This window comes from Pongo abelii, chromosome 13 (assembly GCF_028885655.2).
Source record: "Pongo abelii isolate AG06213 chromosome 13, NHGRI_mPonAbe1-v2.0_pri, whole genome shotgun sequence".
NCBI classification, from domain to species: Eukaryota; Metazoa; Chordata; class Mammalia; order Primates; family Hominidae; genus Pongo; species Pongo abelii.
The window spans coordinates 34294896-34308666 of NC_071998.2; the positions used below are offsets into that span (position 1 = coordinate 34294896).

The 13771-nt window shown below is 39.7% G+C and overlaps 1 protein-coding gene across 20 annotated transcripts in view; it reads left to right on the forward strand.

Moving 5' to 3' along the window:
- Positions 1-13771, forward strand: part of ELAVL2 (ELAV like RNA binding protein 2) — a 160170-nt gene that overhangs the window by 67447 nt on the left and 78952 nt on the right.

The window sequence follows — 13771 nt, forward strand, 5'->3', positions numbered from 1 at the left end:
ATGATGACCTTACGCCTCCAGAGAGTAGAGATCAGCTACCTTTCAGAGGTATTGGAATAAATTCCAGGTATACTTAACTGCCCTTTTGAGATAAGAGTTTGTTGGATGCATAGAAAATGAAGTGGGCTCTCACTCTAGCCAAATATTTACCAGTTAGTATCTTGGGATATCTGCAGACTCAGCTGAGCTCTCAAATGGGAGAGGGGATGAAGGCGCAGTGAGCAACTGAGATGGGAAGCTAGGATTGGAAAGAGAAGGGCCTATCAAAGAAATTTGTCCTCCTTCCTGGTTTTTCTCTTCAGCTCACTTCTTGTGCTCCGGGGTCTCCATCCTTAGCTATGCTTCCACATTGTGCCCAAGTCTGTTTACCAAACCTTGGTGGTCAAGCAGGCTGGTAAATAGTTTATTAATAAATTCAGATAGAATCGCCTCATTGGCAGAATATACCAAGAAGTATTTGAGCATATAAAGTGGTTTTCTTGGTATGGGATGGAACATATGCTAATTATCTTCAGGCTTAATCGTAGTTCATGGTTGCAGCTCTTTAAAATGGCTTAATCTCTTGCATGGTTTTTTGTATTGGTTTGGTTTGTTTTCGTTTGTTTATTTGTTTGTTTTTTGGAGACAGTCTTGCTCTGTCACCCAGTCTGGAGTGTGGTGGCAGGATCTTGGCTCATTGCAACCTCTGCCTCCCAGGTTCAAGTGATTCTCCTGCCTCAGCCTCCTGAGTAGCTGGGATTACAGGTGTGCACTACCACACGCCTGTAATTTTTGTATTTTTTTTATTTTTAATTTTTTGTATTTTTAATTTTTGTATTTTTAGTAGAGCTGGAGTTTCACCATGTTGGCCAGGCTGGTCTTGCATGTTTTTAAGAATGCTAAGACTCTGTGTTAAGCACTATGCTAGCCTCTGAGCAAATGCTTACCATGTACTTTGATTTTGAATTTTTCAGGAATAGCTATAGTGTGTGATTCTTAAATTGCCAACTGAAACATCACCGTCTGCTGTTCAGTAATAGTTTTGACTTGGTTATCTGCTTGGACATTTTTATGTTAAAGAAACTTCTTAGTCGGGCATGGTGGCTCACGCCTGTAATTCTAGCACTTTGAGAGGCTGAGGTGGGAGGATCGTTTGAACCTAGGAGTTTGAGGCCAGCCTGAGCAACCTGGCAAGACCTCATCTCCACAAAAGATTTTAAAAAATTAGCCAGGCGCGGTGGCTCACGCCTGTAATCCCAGCACTTTGGGAGGCCGAGGCGGGCAGATCACAAGGTCAGGAGATCAAGACCATCCTAACTAACACGGTGAAACCCTGTCTCTACTAAAAATACAAAAAATTAGCCGGGCGTGGTGGCGGTCGCCTGTAGTGCCAGCTACTCAGGAGGCTGAGGCAGGAAAATGGTGTGAACCTGGGAGGCAGAGCTTGCGGTGAGCAGAGAATCCCGCCACTGCACTCCAGCCTGGGTTGCAGAGCAAGACTCCATCTCAAAAAACAAACAAAAAAAGATTTAAAAAATTAGCGAGGTGTGGTGGTGTGTACCTGTGGTCCCAGCTACTCAAGAGGCTGAGGTGGAAGGATCCCTTGAGCCCAGGAGGCTGCAGTGAGCTGTGATCACACCACTGTACTCCAGCCTGGTTGGTGACAGAATTAGACCCTATCTTCCAAAAAAAAAAAAAAAAAAAAAAAAGGAAAGAAAAAAAGAAACTTTTCTTAAATATGCTATTCTGCTGTATGTTTTGGTGGCTTAAATATTTGGTACTTGGAATGTAGTATATTGTAGAGTTCCTGATCTGTTTGGTGAAAAGATGACCTTTTGAGGGAAAGAAGAAAGCAAAGCCTGGAGTGTGTGTGTTTATGTGTATCTTTGACCATTAATTTGAATTTCTCAGGTTGCAGTGATAATGGCAGCTTGACCTTACGATAAATTAGAGATGTGTTTTTAGGAGAGCATGAAAGCAGAAAACAATTCTCGAGAAGGTTAGTGCCTTGAGAACAATACCCTACTTTGTATAGTGCCTGAAATTTTTTATAAGCCATTCTTTTATCTGTAATTTGTTATAGCTTATTTCTTTTAATAACCCTGTTTGCTAGCAGAGTGAGAAAAATCTGTTCTTAATAGATGAGGGAAGTTATGAACATAAAAAACTTGTTGAGGGTCACAGAACCATTAAGAAATAGATTTAGGACCAGCAGTGATTTGTCTTTGGACTTCATGTAGGCTTTTACCTTCATTCTAGTCTTTTTTTCCATATCCTTGTTAGTTTGTTAGCCTGGGACTTGCGAATGAGATAATTGCTTCTCTGAAGCCACTCCTAACCCTGACTGTTTTATGTGAAAGCCTAAATTTGCTCCAAATTTCCTGAATGCTACATAGTGTTGTGACTTGCCCTTTTTTGGCCTTAATTTACCTGGCCATGTCTTAACTCTCCTGAAGAGCTGAACTAAAATCTTCATTTTAATATAAATGGATGCCTTAGGTTCTGATGTTTTAGATATGGAAAATAGTGCTTATGTTTTGGGTGCTGCTGTGTATTACACATGATCATTTGATTTGAGTTTAGACCAAATACTCTCATTTCTGTAACCTTGGCCATTAATGAAGAATATAAGAAGAATGTTGGTGTAAGCCAACATAGTTATGGATGTGAGCTAAGAGGTGTATTTCAGTTTTACCAAGGTCACAGGAAATTGACCACAAATTTTCTAAGAAAATAATTATAAAAAGACTCACAGGATTCAATATTATAAACTTTCAACAAATTGAAAATATGCTTAAAAAGCCATTTTCCAAGTTTATTAAGTTGGAAATTTATCTTAAGAGTTAATAACAGGCCGGGCGCGGTGGCTAACGCCTGTAATCCCAGCACTTTGGGAGGCCGAGGCGGGCGGATCACGAGGTCAGGAGATCAAGACCATCCTGGCTAACACGGTGAAACCCCGTCTCTACTAAAAATACAAAAAATTAGCCGGGCGTGGTGGTGGGCGCCTGTAGTCCCAGCTACTCGGGAGGCTGAGGCAGGAGAATGGCGTGAACCCGGGAGGCGGAGCTTGCAGTGAGCGGAGATCGCGCCACTGCACTCCAGCCTGGGCGACAGAGCAAGACTCCGTCTCAAAAAAAAAAAAAAAAGAGTTAATAACAATTGAATGTCCAGGGGGAACCCTAAACACTTTTTAGTATTTATATTTAAATAAATGTGAGAGCTTCACATTCTGTTTAGAAAATTCTCTATTGTTAGACTGCTTTCTTATTTTTGAATCTCATGCACTAGATTAGGAAACAAGTGTAAAATGATTATTATAATTTATTATTAATACCAATTGTTGATCTGTTCTCAGTTCAAAATGTTTTATAATACAGTCCTGGAAAAGAGAATCAACCTAAGTTATGTGTGAGGTTTTGTAGAATAGATGATATACTCTGCAGATTTAGGAACCCATACTTTACCTTACAATAGAGATTGGACTTGGAAGTTCATGAAGTTGTTTTTTTGTTTTTGTTTTTGTTTTTTGTTTTTTGTTTTTAAAGGAACGTTATCACCGATTGTGGGGGGAAAAAAAGAAAAAGCCAATAGCATTAACATAATACTCTGCAACCTTAAAGGTTTGCAGTTGATAAGGAATAATTTAATGTGCCCTATAAAACCCACAATTTTGGAATTGCTCCAGCTTTTTATTTTTAGCTGTGGCTTTTAGTTAATGAGAAGAGGTGAAAAGTATAGTTTCTCCTGGTCTCTGCTTGAAATCACAGAAACTTTCCACACTGTGAAAGTTCAGGGGATTCTGGGAGACCATCCTTATGAATTGGGTGGTGGTGTCTCCTCCTCTTTGTTCATGCCTCTTTTTCTAGAGAATAGGAAAGAATGGTGAGTTGATTACCTTCAGATTTTAACCAAACTGTAATTGCTCTGATATTGTCAAATGCACCTAGGGACAGTGTTGCAGTATTTTGAAAACTTACACAGGAAACAAAATAGCAGCTTTGGAGGCAGGGAAGAATGCATTAGTTTCTGAGTCTAAGGAAACCAGAAGGAAGCCCGCCCACCCACTCTCTAGCTTTCATATTCGCTCAGCCACCTCCCAGATCTTCCATTGCTGTGCTATAAATAGCCAGTGTTTAGGCAGGGCGTTGCTTTCTTCCCTTGCCTTTAAAGACTTTCTGCAGGCCCTGGAATTGCCTTTGTTCCTCTGCCTGCCCACTTTGCCAGTGTGAAGCAGGTTTTCATGGGATTCTATTGGGGTAAACCAAAAGCAGCAGACAAAGTGTGAAGTAAGACCTCTTATTTACCCTTCATTTCCTTCCCCACTTACCTCCTGTTTTACCTCCAAAATACAATTTGTGGTTTGTCATGAGACAGTTTTTAGAGCGTTAACCTGGATATTTAATGTTAATTCAAGGGCTTCTGGTATAGTGCCAGGTGATTTTTATCTTTTTTGTGTGCTGCCCTACTCCCTGCCTCATCCTGGGGATAAAGCACTTAATGGGCCCCTCCTCTTCTTTCTCATAGCGAAATATTTGATGATTAGGTTTGAATTAACTTTCTCAAACTCAGCCCCCAGAAGGGACAGGATATATCTAATTCTTTATGGACAGGATGACGTTCTAATCCAAATCCATAGTAGTATAAACAGGCCAAAATGAGTTATTTAGAGTGCTTTGAATGCCTGTGGCAGTCATATTAGGATGTTTAGTGACACAGACTTGATGCTTTTTTGCCTCATTTTTTGTTATGCATATTCATTAGAATATTTTCACAGATGATTAGGTCTACAATTAAAGATCCTCAGTTTAGATGACCTTGGAAAACCCCCTCCCTCCCCCAGTACTCTGACATTCTGAACCTCTCCATCATGGTAGAAAAGCATATACTCTTTAGCACATTTGACATTTAGACTATGGTATTCTTTTACTTAAAATCCAGCCCTTGCAGGGGCCGGAACATTAAGGCTGTATTGGGAGAGCTGGAAAGAAGGCACCCCATTTATAGGGCAACCTGCTGGCTATTAGCTCTGGGAATGTGGACTCTTGCCAAACTTTATTTATTAAGCGAAATCAGAAATATATTTTTATGAATGTGAAATGGTTATATTGGTGAAATATTAAATGTTGAACACTACTGTTTTTGTTTTTTGTTTTGTTTTGTTTTGTTTTTAAGGACGTTGGAGAAACCACATAACGTGTTTTCAGGCTAAATCTACCCTCTAGCTGCCAGTCAGAACTTTGGCCTGGAGGTTGAGGAGAGTTACAGATCTGCTTGTTTTTGTCTATCCCTTGCCACTTTTCCTTTGTCCTTCTTTTCAACCACGCACGTGATATATTTAAGCAGAGTCCATTGTTGGCTTTTTATTTTTTGTTTTTACAAGCTGGCCCTCAGATTCTGCCATTTATTTGAATGCTTAATACTTTAAGTAGACTTTTGACTCCCATCCCCTCAATGTTTTCTTCCTGCTGGTCATAGCCACTCTGGGGGGTGTTGTTCACCATGCCATTAGGTATATGATGTACTTTGTATCAGGAAGAATGTTCAGAGTGGCCCACCTGGCTGCTGCTGTTTATGTTGGCCATGTTTATTAGAATAGGTCTTAGTTAATGTGTAGTCAACCTTGGTGGATAAAAAAGATTCACTTGTTTCCATTTTGGTAATTTTTAATGTAGGAGGCCAGCTGTCTTTACTCTTGGCAAGTAAAAGTTTGGGTCGTTTTCCAGTTAGAGCAAGAAGTTACTTAAGAGAAATACTGGTGTCTTGGTAGCCAGCGATGCAGAGCAGTTGTTCTTTCTTAATCTGGTGGCAGTGAAATTTGGTCTAATTACTGTTCCAATGCAGTGGAAGTTTTCTTCAGTTTTAATTTACCGTTCTTGCTTCTACCTCATGATAACACCCCCCCCCCCCCTTCCCTCTTTTACTCTTTAGAAATGGAGAATAAAAAATAGTGTCCTGATGACTCAACTCAGTTCCAAGGCCTGCAGTTTCCAGATCTTTGTTGTGAATCCTGGGTTTTAGCCTGACAAAGGATGGATGTAAAAGCATGCTTGGGTGGGGCAGAAGGGTATAGAAAGGGCACGTTTCTAAACCATCTGTTTCCCTTATAGTGATTTTCAACTAGAGACTGGCACTCAGAATCGTCAAGGAACTCTTTAAAATAGTCTAAGATAGAGTGATAGAGTGGCGTTTGAGTGGATCTACACTCTTCACAGAAGAATTGAAAAATTTGGGTTTCAGGGTCATGGTTCCCTTTAGAAGAGTGGTTTAAGGATCTTTTTGTTCATTACCCATCTCAGATTAAAGTAGTGGATGATAGTGAGAATTTCTTTTTAGCTTGGTCTGAAAGAGATTGCAGTCCTAACTGCTCTAGACTATATTGCGTGGTACTTAGTAGGTACTTCCTGAAAGTTTTATCAACAGTTAAAGACTATTTACTGCTAAGCAATTTACATGTTAAATCTATTCTACTGAGAGTTCTTTTAAAGAAACTTGCACTTTACATAGGATAAAGTTGTAACAGGAAATAGGTACCGGGAAACTCTCTGAGCACTTCTAAATCAGGAAAACTTCCTCCTGCTCTTCTTTATAATTTAAAATTTTCTTAGTGAGGCAGAAGTCCACTTTAATGTTCAGTATCAATGCTGTGCACAGTCTCGTATTGTTTAGCATTTTAAACATTGGGAAGCAAAATGTCTCATTTCTTCTCAAATATGTGTCCACACTCAAATATTGAAGTTAGAAGTGGTAGTTTCCATAGCAGCAGTGATTTTGCCATCTTTTTTTTTTTTAATAGCAAACTATTTATCATAGGTCAGGTAGAGAAGTGATTATTTCTGGCTGTGGGTTCTTAAAGGTTTCCTTGTGTGCATTGGACTTCTTTGGACACCTTCTTTAGGACACAGGTGTGTTTTGGAGAAGTTCCGTGAGGGGTGGAATGAATGGGATTTTGTACATCTTTGTTTTCCCCGCATCTGAGCACAGCACTTGGTACATGCAGTAGATCAGGAATGTTCCTTTTCTAGCCTTGGGGAGTTTCTTTACTCCTCTTCTTGGTATTCTACACACCAGACCTTGGCTGTGTTGGGGAGAGAGTATAAACTTCAGGTTTCCTCTTGATTTTAACATTGGTGATGAGATTGGCTTATTTTAAGCTGTGAGGTGGTGACAATGGAACACACCTGTCCCTGGTTCCTCCCTGAGGTTTATATTGTTCTAACAAAGGCTTGTAGCTAGGAATTAAAAAATGCTGATTCCACTTGAAGTTTGAGCTTACAATATAGAATTAGTAGCTATATGTGGAAAGAGATGTGTGTGTTAGTGGTAGGACTTGACAACCTACTTTCCCCTTTTTCCCCTTGACAGTCTACCTTCCTTTTTATAAACAACCTGAGATGACTTTGGCTGGCTCCTCCAGGTGTACAGGGTTGCAGTGGAAATTTTTCCCACTTGGCAGGGAACATAAAACCACATGGATAAGTAAGGGGGATGTTTTTTACTTGCCACCTTGAATCACAATTCATGGCATTCATTCTCTTCGTGAATCTGTCTTGATATTTTTTACTGGGGAGATAAAGGTAAGTCAGGCATATAGGAGCGCACAGAGTTATCTGGTCCAACTGAGTGGTTCACAGAAGGCTTCCTGGAGGTGTTGTCTGCCCTGTTCCAGTGCTGAGGATGTTTCCATGAGGCAGGAGAAGAAAGGTAGTGAGGCAGTTGCAGGTGGAGAAAACAGGTTGTGTGACCCTGGAAAGCACTGGGAGTGGGAAGAACTACTGGGAGCTTGTGTATATGATGGGGGTGGTGCTGGGCATGTGGATGAAGAGGTAGGAGCTGGGTCAAGTCAGCTGCCTCACTAGGGAGCTGAAATGTTACTTCATAGGCAACGTGGAGTGAGCAGAGCTTTAAAAGAGATGGTAGTGGAGTGCTGACCATTATTTTAGTTAGATCCCCACAGAAGTGGAATGGAGGAAGGATTGGAGAAAGGAGCAAGCCTGGAAGCAGAGAGATCAGCTAGGAAGCTCTAGATGGGGTCTCAGCACTGATTTCAAATCCCAGTTTCTCACTTAATACTTGTGTGAACTCTTGAAGTTTTGAAATTCTCATTTGTAAATTGAGAATGTAATATAGCTTATAGTGCATAAGATTTGTTTTGGAGACAGGGTCTTGCTCTGCCACCCAAGCTGGAGTGCAGTGGTGTTAATCATGGCTCACTGCTGCTTTGGCCTCTGGGGCTCAAGCAGTCCTCCCACCTCAGCCTCTGGAGTACCTGGAACTACAGGCACATGCCACCATGCCCAGCTAATTTTCATATTTTTTGTAGACATGGGGTTTCTCCATGTTGCCCAGGCTGGTCTCATACTGCTGGGCTCAAGTGATTCTCCCATCTCCAGCCTTCCAAAGTGTTGGGATTACAAGCATGAGTCACCTTGCCCGCTCCACAAGAGGATAAATAAGATTTTGTTTGTAAAATATCTAGCTTGAGACTTGGCATGGAAAGAGGAATCAATAATTGCTAGTTTCTTTCCCTTGCCATTTATTTTTACTTTTAGTTGTAGGATTCGTTGGATTCTGCAGAAGGCAAGGGAGATCATCTGAACTTCTTTACTGTAGCAAAAGATACTCAAATCCTACGGAAAGTTCCTTTTCTATTTTTCTTGTAATTAAATGTGATTTTAAAGCCACAGTTTAAATTCAGGTCATTTTTGAAAATCATGATAGGAGAAAGATGATAGGAGAGTGTATGATTTTGTATGAATGTACATACATGGATCATTTGCCTGATCCATTAATTGTGGAAACTCGATCCCATGTGATCTCGTAATGTACACATTATTAATCTAGATCCTAGGGTACAATCGTGGATTAGATTTCTATACTCTTGTTTTCTCTGTATTGTAAATCTGAATGTAAGTACAAGATGCCTGGATCACCTTTGGAGTTCTTAGCAAGAATAAGGAGGTAGCAATTTCTAATCTTATTAAAATTCCAAGAGCCTGAGCATAAGAAGACTCAAAGAGGATGGGAGATGTGTATTTTTTTGGGGAGTTGGGGAGGGGGTCACACACTTTTAAAAGTAAGGTAAATTAAAATAGGCAAGGCTGTAATTCTAATGTGAAGTGCTTGGGCTGTTAGTACTCTGTATATTTAAACATAGTCTTTGGAGGTCTGGGGTTAAAAATTGCAGCATTGCAAGTAAAAATTTTTAACTTCCTTAGTCACCGTTTGTGACTGTGCTAAATGTAGTTTAACATAGCATCTGCTTCAGCAGTCCAGGACAGGAATTAACAGTCATGATTAGGAAAAGTCTGCATACTGTACTTTCTGTCCACAGTGTTTCCTTTCCATGTTAAAAGGCTCCCAACACAACTCTGCAGCCTTGCTGTCCATTTAGATGTAGGGGGAGGAAAAACTGACAGGCTTAATCCAAAAGACAGATAAGCACATTTTCTTTCTTTCTTTTTTTTTTTGAGATGGAGTCTCGCACGTTTGCCCAGGCTGGGGTGCAGTGGTGCGATCTAGGCTCACTGCAAGCTCCGCCTCCCGAGTTCATGCCATTGTCCTGCCTCAGCCTCCCGTGTAGCTGGGACTACAGAGGCCCGCCACCAAGTCTGGCTAATTTTTTGTATTTTTAGTAGAGATGGGGTTTCACCGTGTTAGCCAGGATGGTCTCGATCTCCTGACCTCGTGATCCACCCACTTCGGCCTCCCAAAGTGCAGGGATTACAAGTGTGAGCCACTGCACCAGGCCCAGATAAGCAAATTTTCTATGCTAACATTTTAAGAGACATCTTCTTTTGTCCAGCAATAATGATAATACCCTCTGTTCACTTGCCACCTTTAGAGTTTGTAAAGTGCTTTGACATTATCAGACAAAATAGTGTATGTAATTAAAGCTTTTAAAGAGAACAGACCCCTTTACCTGCTCTTTTCCTTCCTAGAGTGGAAATAATTCAAAGGTTAATGCTTTTGTGGTTTGAGTCTTAAGAATAATTTCCTGTAAAAATGTAGCCTGTAATTGCATATGTGCCCCCTTCTCCTCTTCAGTCTGTGGGGGATAGATGTTTCTCATCAACACTTGGGAATATGTGTGTATAATGTATATACAGGCTATACATATACATATATGCTCATACACTTTCTTCATTTTTCATCTGTAACATGGGGGTACTTGCCCCACCTACTTTTTGAGATCCTTAAGCGTTTGTTTCAAATGTGCTTTACTTGAATGATACTAAGATAACTTGCAAAGCGGGAAGTCTGACAAAAGTAGGAGTAAGAGGAAGCACTATGCTGGGTGAGATGGTGAGAGGTCATCAATCTAAGCACATTGACCCCTTCCTCTGTTAGGGGGTTATTCGAGATTGGGTGTATGTGCCTGCTGTGGATGTAAGTGGATAAGGTCTGAGGCTAAGAAGGGCTTTACCTGTTCTATAGTGTCTAGCATTAACTTTTCTGAAAAACATTATTAACTCTTATATACATTCTTATGTAGCAGATTAACAAGACATTTTCTTGAGATACTTCTCTCCCTTAGCAACCCTTTCCTCACTTTGGAATCACTGAATAAAAATAACACTTGCATTGAATGTAAATTCTCCCCCTCCCCCACTATTTTTTCTTGAAATGTAGTAAATAACCAGGAACTTAATTACCATAAAAAGTCACAGATGTACCTAGGTGTTTTTTGTTCTAGCGGGGATGTCGGCTTTTAAAGAAAGCTGTCTTTGGGGGAGCAAGAGGCAGAGGTGGACCAAAGGAAATAAAGTTACTATCTTAGGGTGTGAATCTTGTTTTTCTAAGATGCCTCAAATTTCCATAGTAAATAAATCATAGTTATGTCTCTTAAATCACAAGTATACATGTCTTGGGAATCTCAGGACGTTACACGTCAACAGAAAAGAAAAACACATTTCATAGGTGAATACCAGTAATTGAGATGATCCACAGTTCCAAGCAGAAGGAAGCTGTCTGTATTGATCAAGGTTTAGACTCCTTGTTTTGCTCTCCACAATACATCAATGAATTATAAGATATTTATGTGCCCTGGGATGGCATCCCTTTATTTTCAGTTTCCCTGAAGTTCTATAGAAATATTTGTAGCCTCTTAACATTACTAAGGAAATAAATCTTGTTGGTTGACATTTTAGATGCCTTTTTTTTTTTTTTTTTTTGGTGTAAGCTGCTTGAGGTTAAACAGTGTAGCATTTGGTTTTCTATCTCTAAGTCCTGCTAAATAACAGTGAAAAATAAAATGTTAACCTCACTTGCCAGGAGGAGTGTTGTGGCCTTTATAACATTTGTGAGTTAAAAAACATTGTTTCTGTCCATAAACCTTTCTTGTCTTTTATATTCCCTTGAAGATTAGTCATTCTTTCTGCTTTGGAGTTTGTACATGACAGAGTATTTTAGTGTCTGTATCCAACAGAGGAGCTATGTTTTTAACCTACCTAATGAAAACACTCAACTACTGGGATTAATTTGAGGATTTCCAATCAGCCTTTCACAATTTGTACTACCCTGAGGGGGTTCCTGATAGCTGTGACTTTTGTAGAAGAATGTGAAGTTAATCCAATTTCTGTGTTGATTACTATGTTAACTGTCTTAATTTAGCAATTCAAATTAATCTGCCTATACCAAACAAAACCTCTGTCACAAAACTGAGGGAGTAGTTGATTTTATTCTTATTGTACCCATATCCCTTTTTAGATTCTATAGCCAAATAATGGCATGGAAATTAATTAGGTCCACTGAGGTTGGAATGAAAGAATGGGGTTGGAATGATTCATCACCAGAAAGTAATGATTTAGTGTATTCCAGCCTATAACCAAGACTGAGTTAACTCATGGCTTAACCTTTACTATTGTAGAGGTATATAAATGACCCTGTTGAAAAATACAGATTTTAAAGTTTACTCCCATTTTACAAAATGTGACTTAATCTCATCTTCATCCACTTTGTTTTTAAACGTTTGGGGAGAGCTTTGAGATATTTTACTTTGAATTTTGAAAGTTTTAAGGGGGCTCACATAGATTACAAATCAATTTTCTGATATACTATGTTTAGTAGTAGTTGCATGTTTTAAGCTACTGATTTGTGATTTTATATTTGCTCCTAAATGAACAGTTGGTTCTTTAAGAAGCTGGCAATGGATTCATTTAGTAGCAAATATAAAGTGAATAGTGAATATCCAACCATAAAGTGAATAACTCTTGATTTAATATTTATAAACTCAATTTTTGTATGTTGGGTTTCCTATATATATCTATATATAGATATATAGATATCTTTATTTTCTTTTTAAGGCACAACTATCCGTAAAATCTCTTCCTTTGCTTATTCATCTTGTGTTCTTAGTGTCCAGAGCATAGTAAATGTTTTGGTGGTTTGTAGGAATGTGAGCAGTTAGTATCTAAACCAGTTTCTTGACAATGGATTTAAACAATGTACTGATGTAATTAAAATGTGGCACATTAATAATGTGTTTTCTTCTGGGTATATCCAGAATCTGATGACTTCTCCCCGACTTCACCCTGGTGGGAGTCACTGTCATCCTGCACCTGAAGTGCTGCAGTTGCTTCTTGACTGGTCTGTTTCCAAACTCACTGAGTCTTCCTGCACACCCACACACAATTTATTTTCACAGTAGCCACATGCTACTCTTTTTGCTCAAAATCTTTTATAGTTTCCTTTTTTGTTATGGTGGCCTTCAAGGCCCTATGTGTTCCGGCCTCATTACCTCTTAGACTCATCTCCTCCTACTCTCCCTGTTATCTCCTTGTCATTCTGCACAGCAGACAAGCTTTGCACTGGCAGGTCTCTGCCTAGAATCTTTTCTTCTAGATATCTCCATGGGGGCTGTCTTTATTTCCTCTTAGACCTCTAACAAATTACTTTAAATTTACTGGCTTAAAACAATACAAGATTTATTATCTTAAAATTCCGAAGAACATCAGAAGTCCAAAGTGGTTCTCAGTGGGCTAAGATGAAAGTGTTGGCAGGGCTGCATTCCTTCCAGAGTCTTCATGGGAGATTGTTTCGTTGCCTTTTGCAGCTCCTAGAGGCTGCCTATATTCCTTGGCTGGTGGCCCCATTTAAAGCCAGCAATGTTCTTTCGATTTCGATTTCTTCTCATGCTTCATCACTCTGACAGTCTCACCTTCCTCTTTCACTTATAAGGAACCTTGTTAATTACGTTAGGCCCACCTCAGTAACCAAGGATAATCTCCCTTTCTCAAGGTGAGATGATTAGCAGCTTTAATTCTACAATCTTAATTCCCCCTTGTCATGTAACATAACATATTCACACTTCTGGGAGTAGGATGTAGACATTGAGGGGAAGGGGATTTTTCTTCCTATTACAGCAGCCAGCCCATATCTCCTTCAAACCTTGGTTCAAAGCTCACCTTTTCGTTGAGGCCTTCTTGTTTAATGCTGGAAACTACCCATCTTCGTCTCCACATTTTCAACCCCCCTTATTCTTCTCTATATGTATTCCAAAGCACTCTTATTTATTGCTAATGTACTGTTTTCTTCTATATGTTCATACTTGTATATGTTCTGTACACACCATCCACAGCAAATCAGCACTCCAAGATGCTTCTTCATTGCTGTCCCTCAGGACTGTCCTGAATTCGTGGGAGCTGCATGGAGATGTTCGTTGAATGGATGAATGAACAAAACACGAAACTTAAGCAGATCTTTTTCGCCAGATCTTTACTTTCCCATTGCTCAAACTGGATACCTGTAATGGACTTGACTGAACAGAAGGACTTGGGACCCTAAACTCATT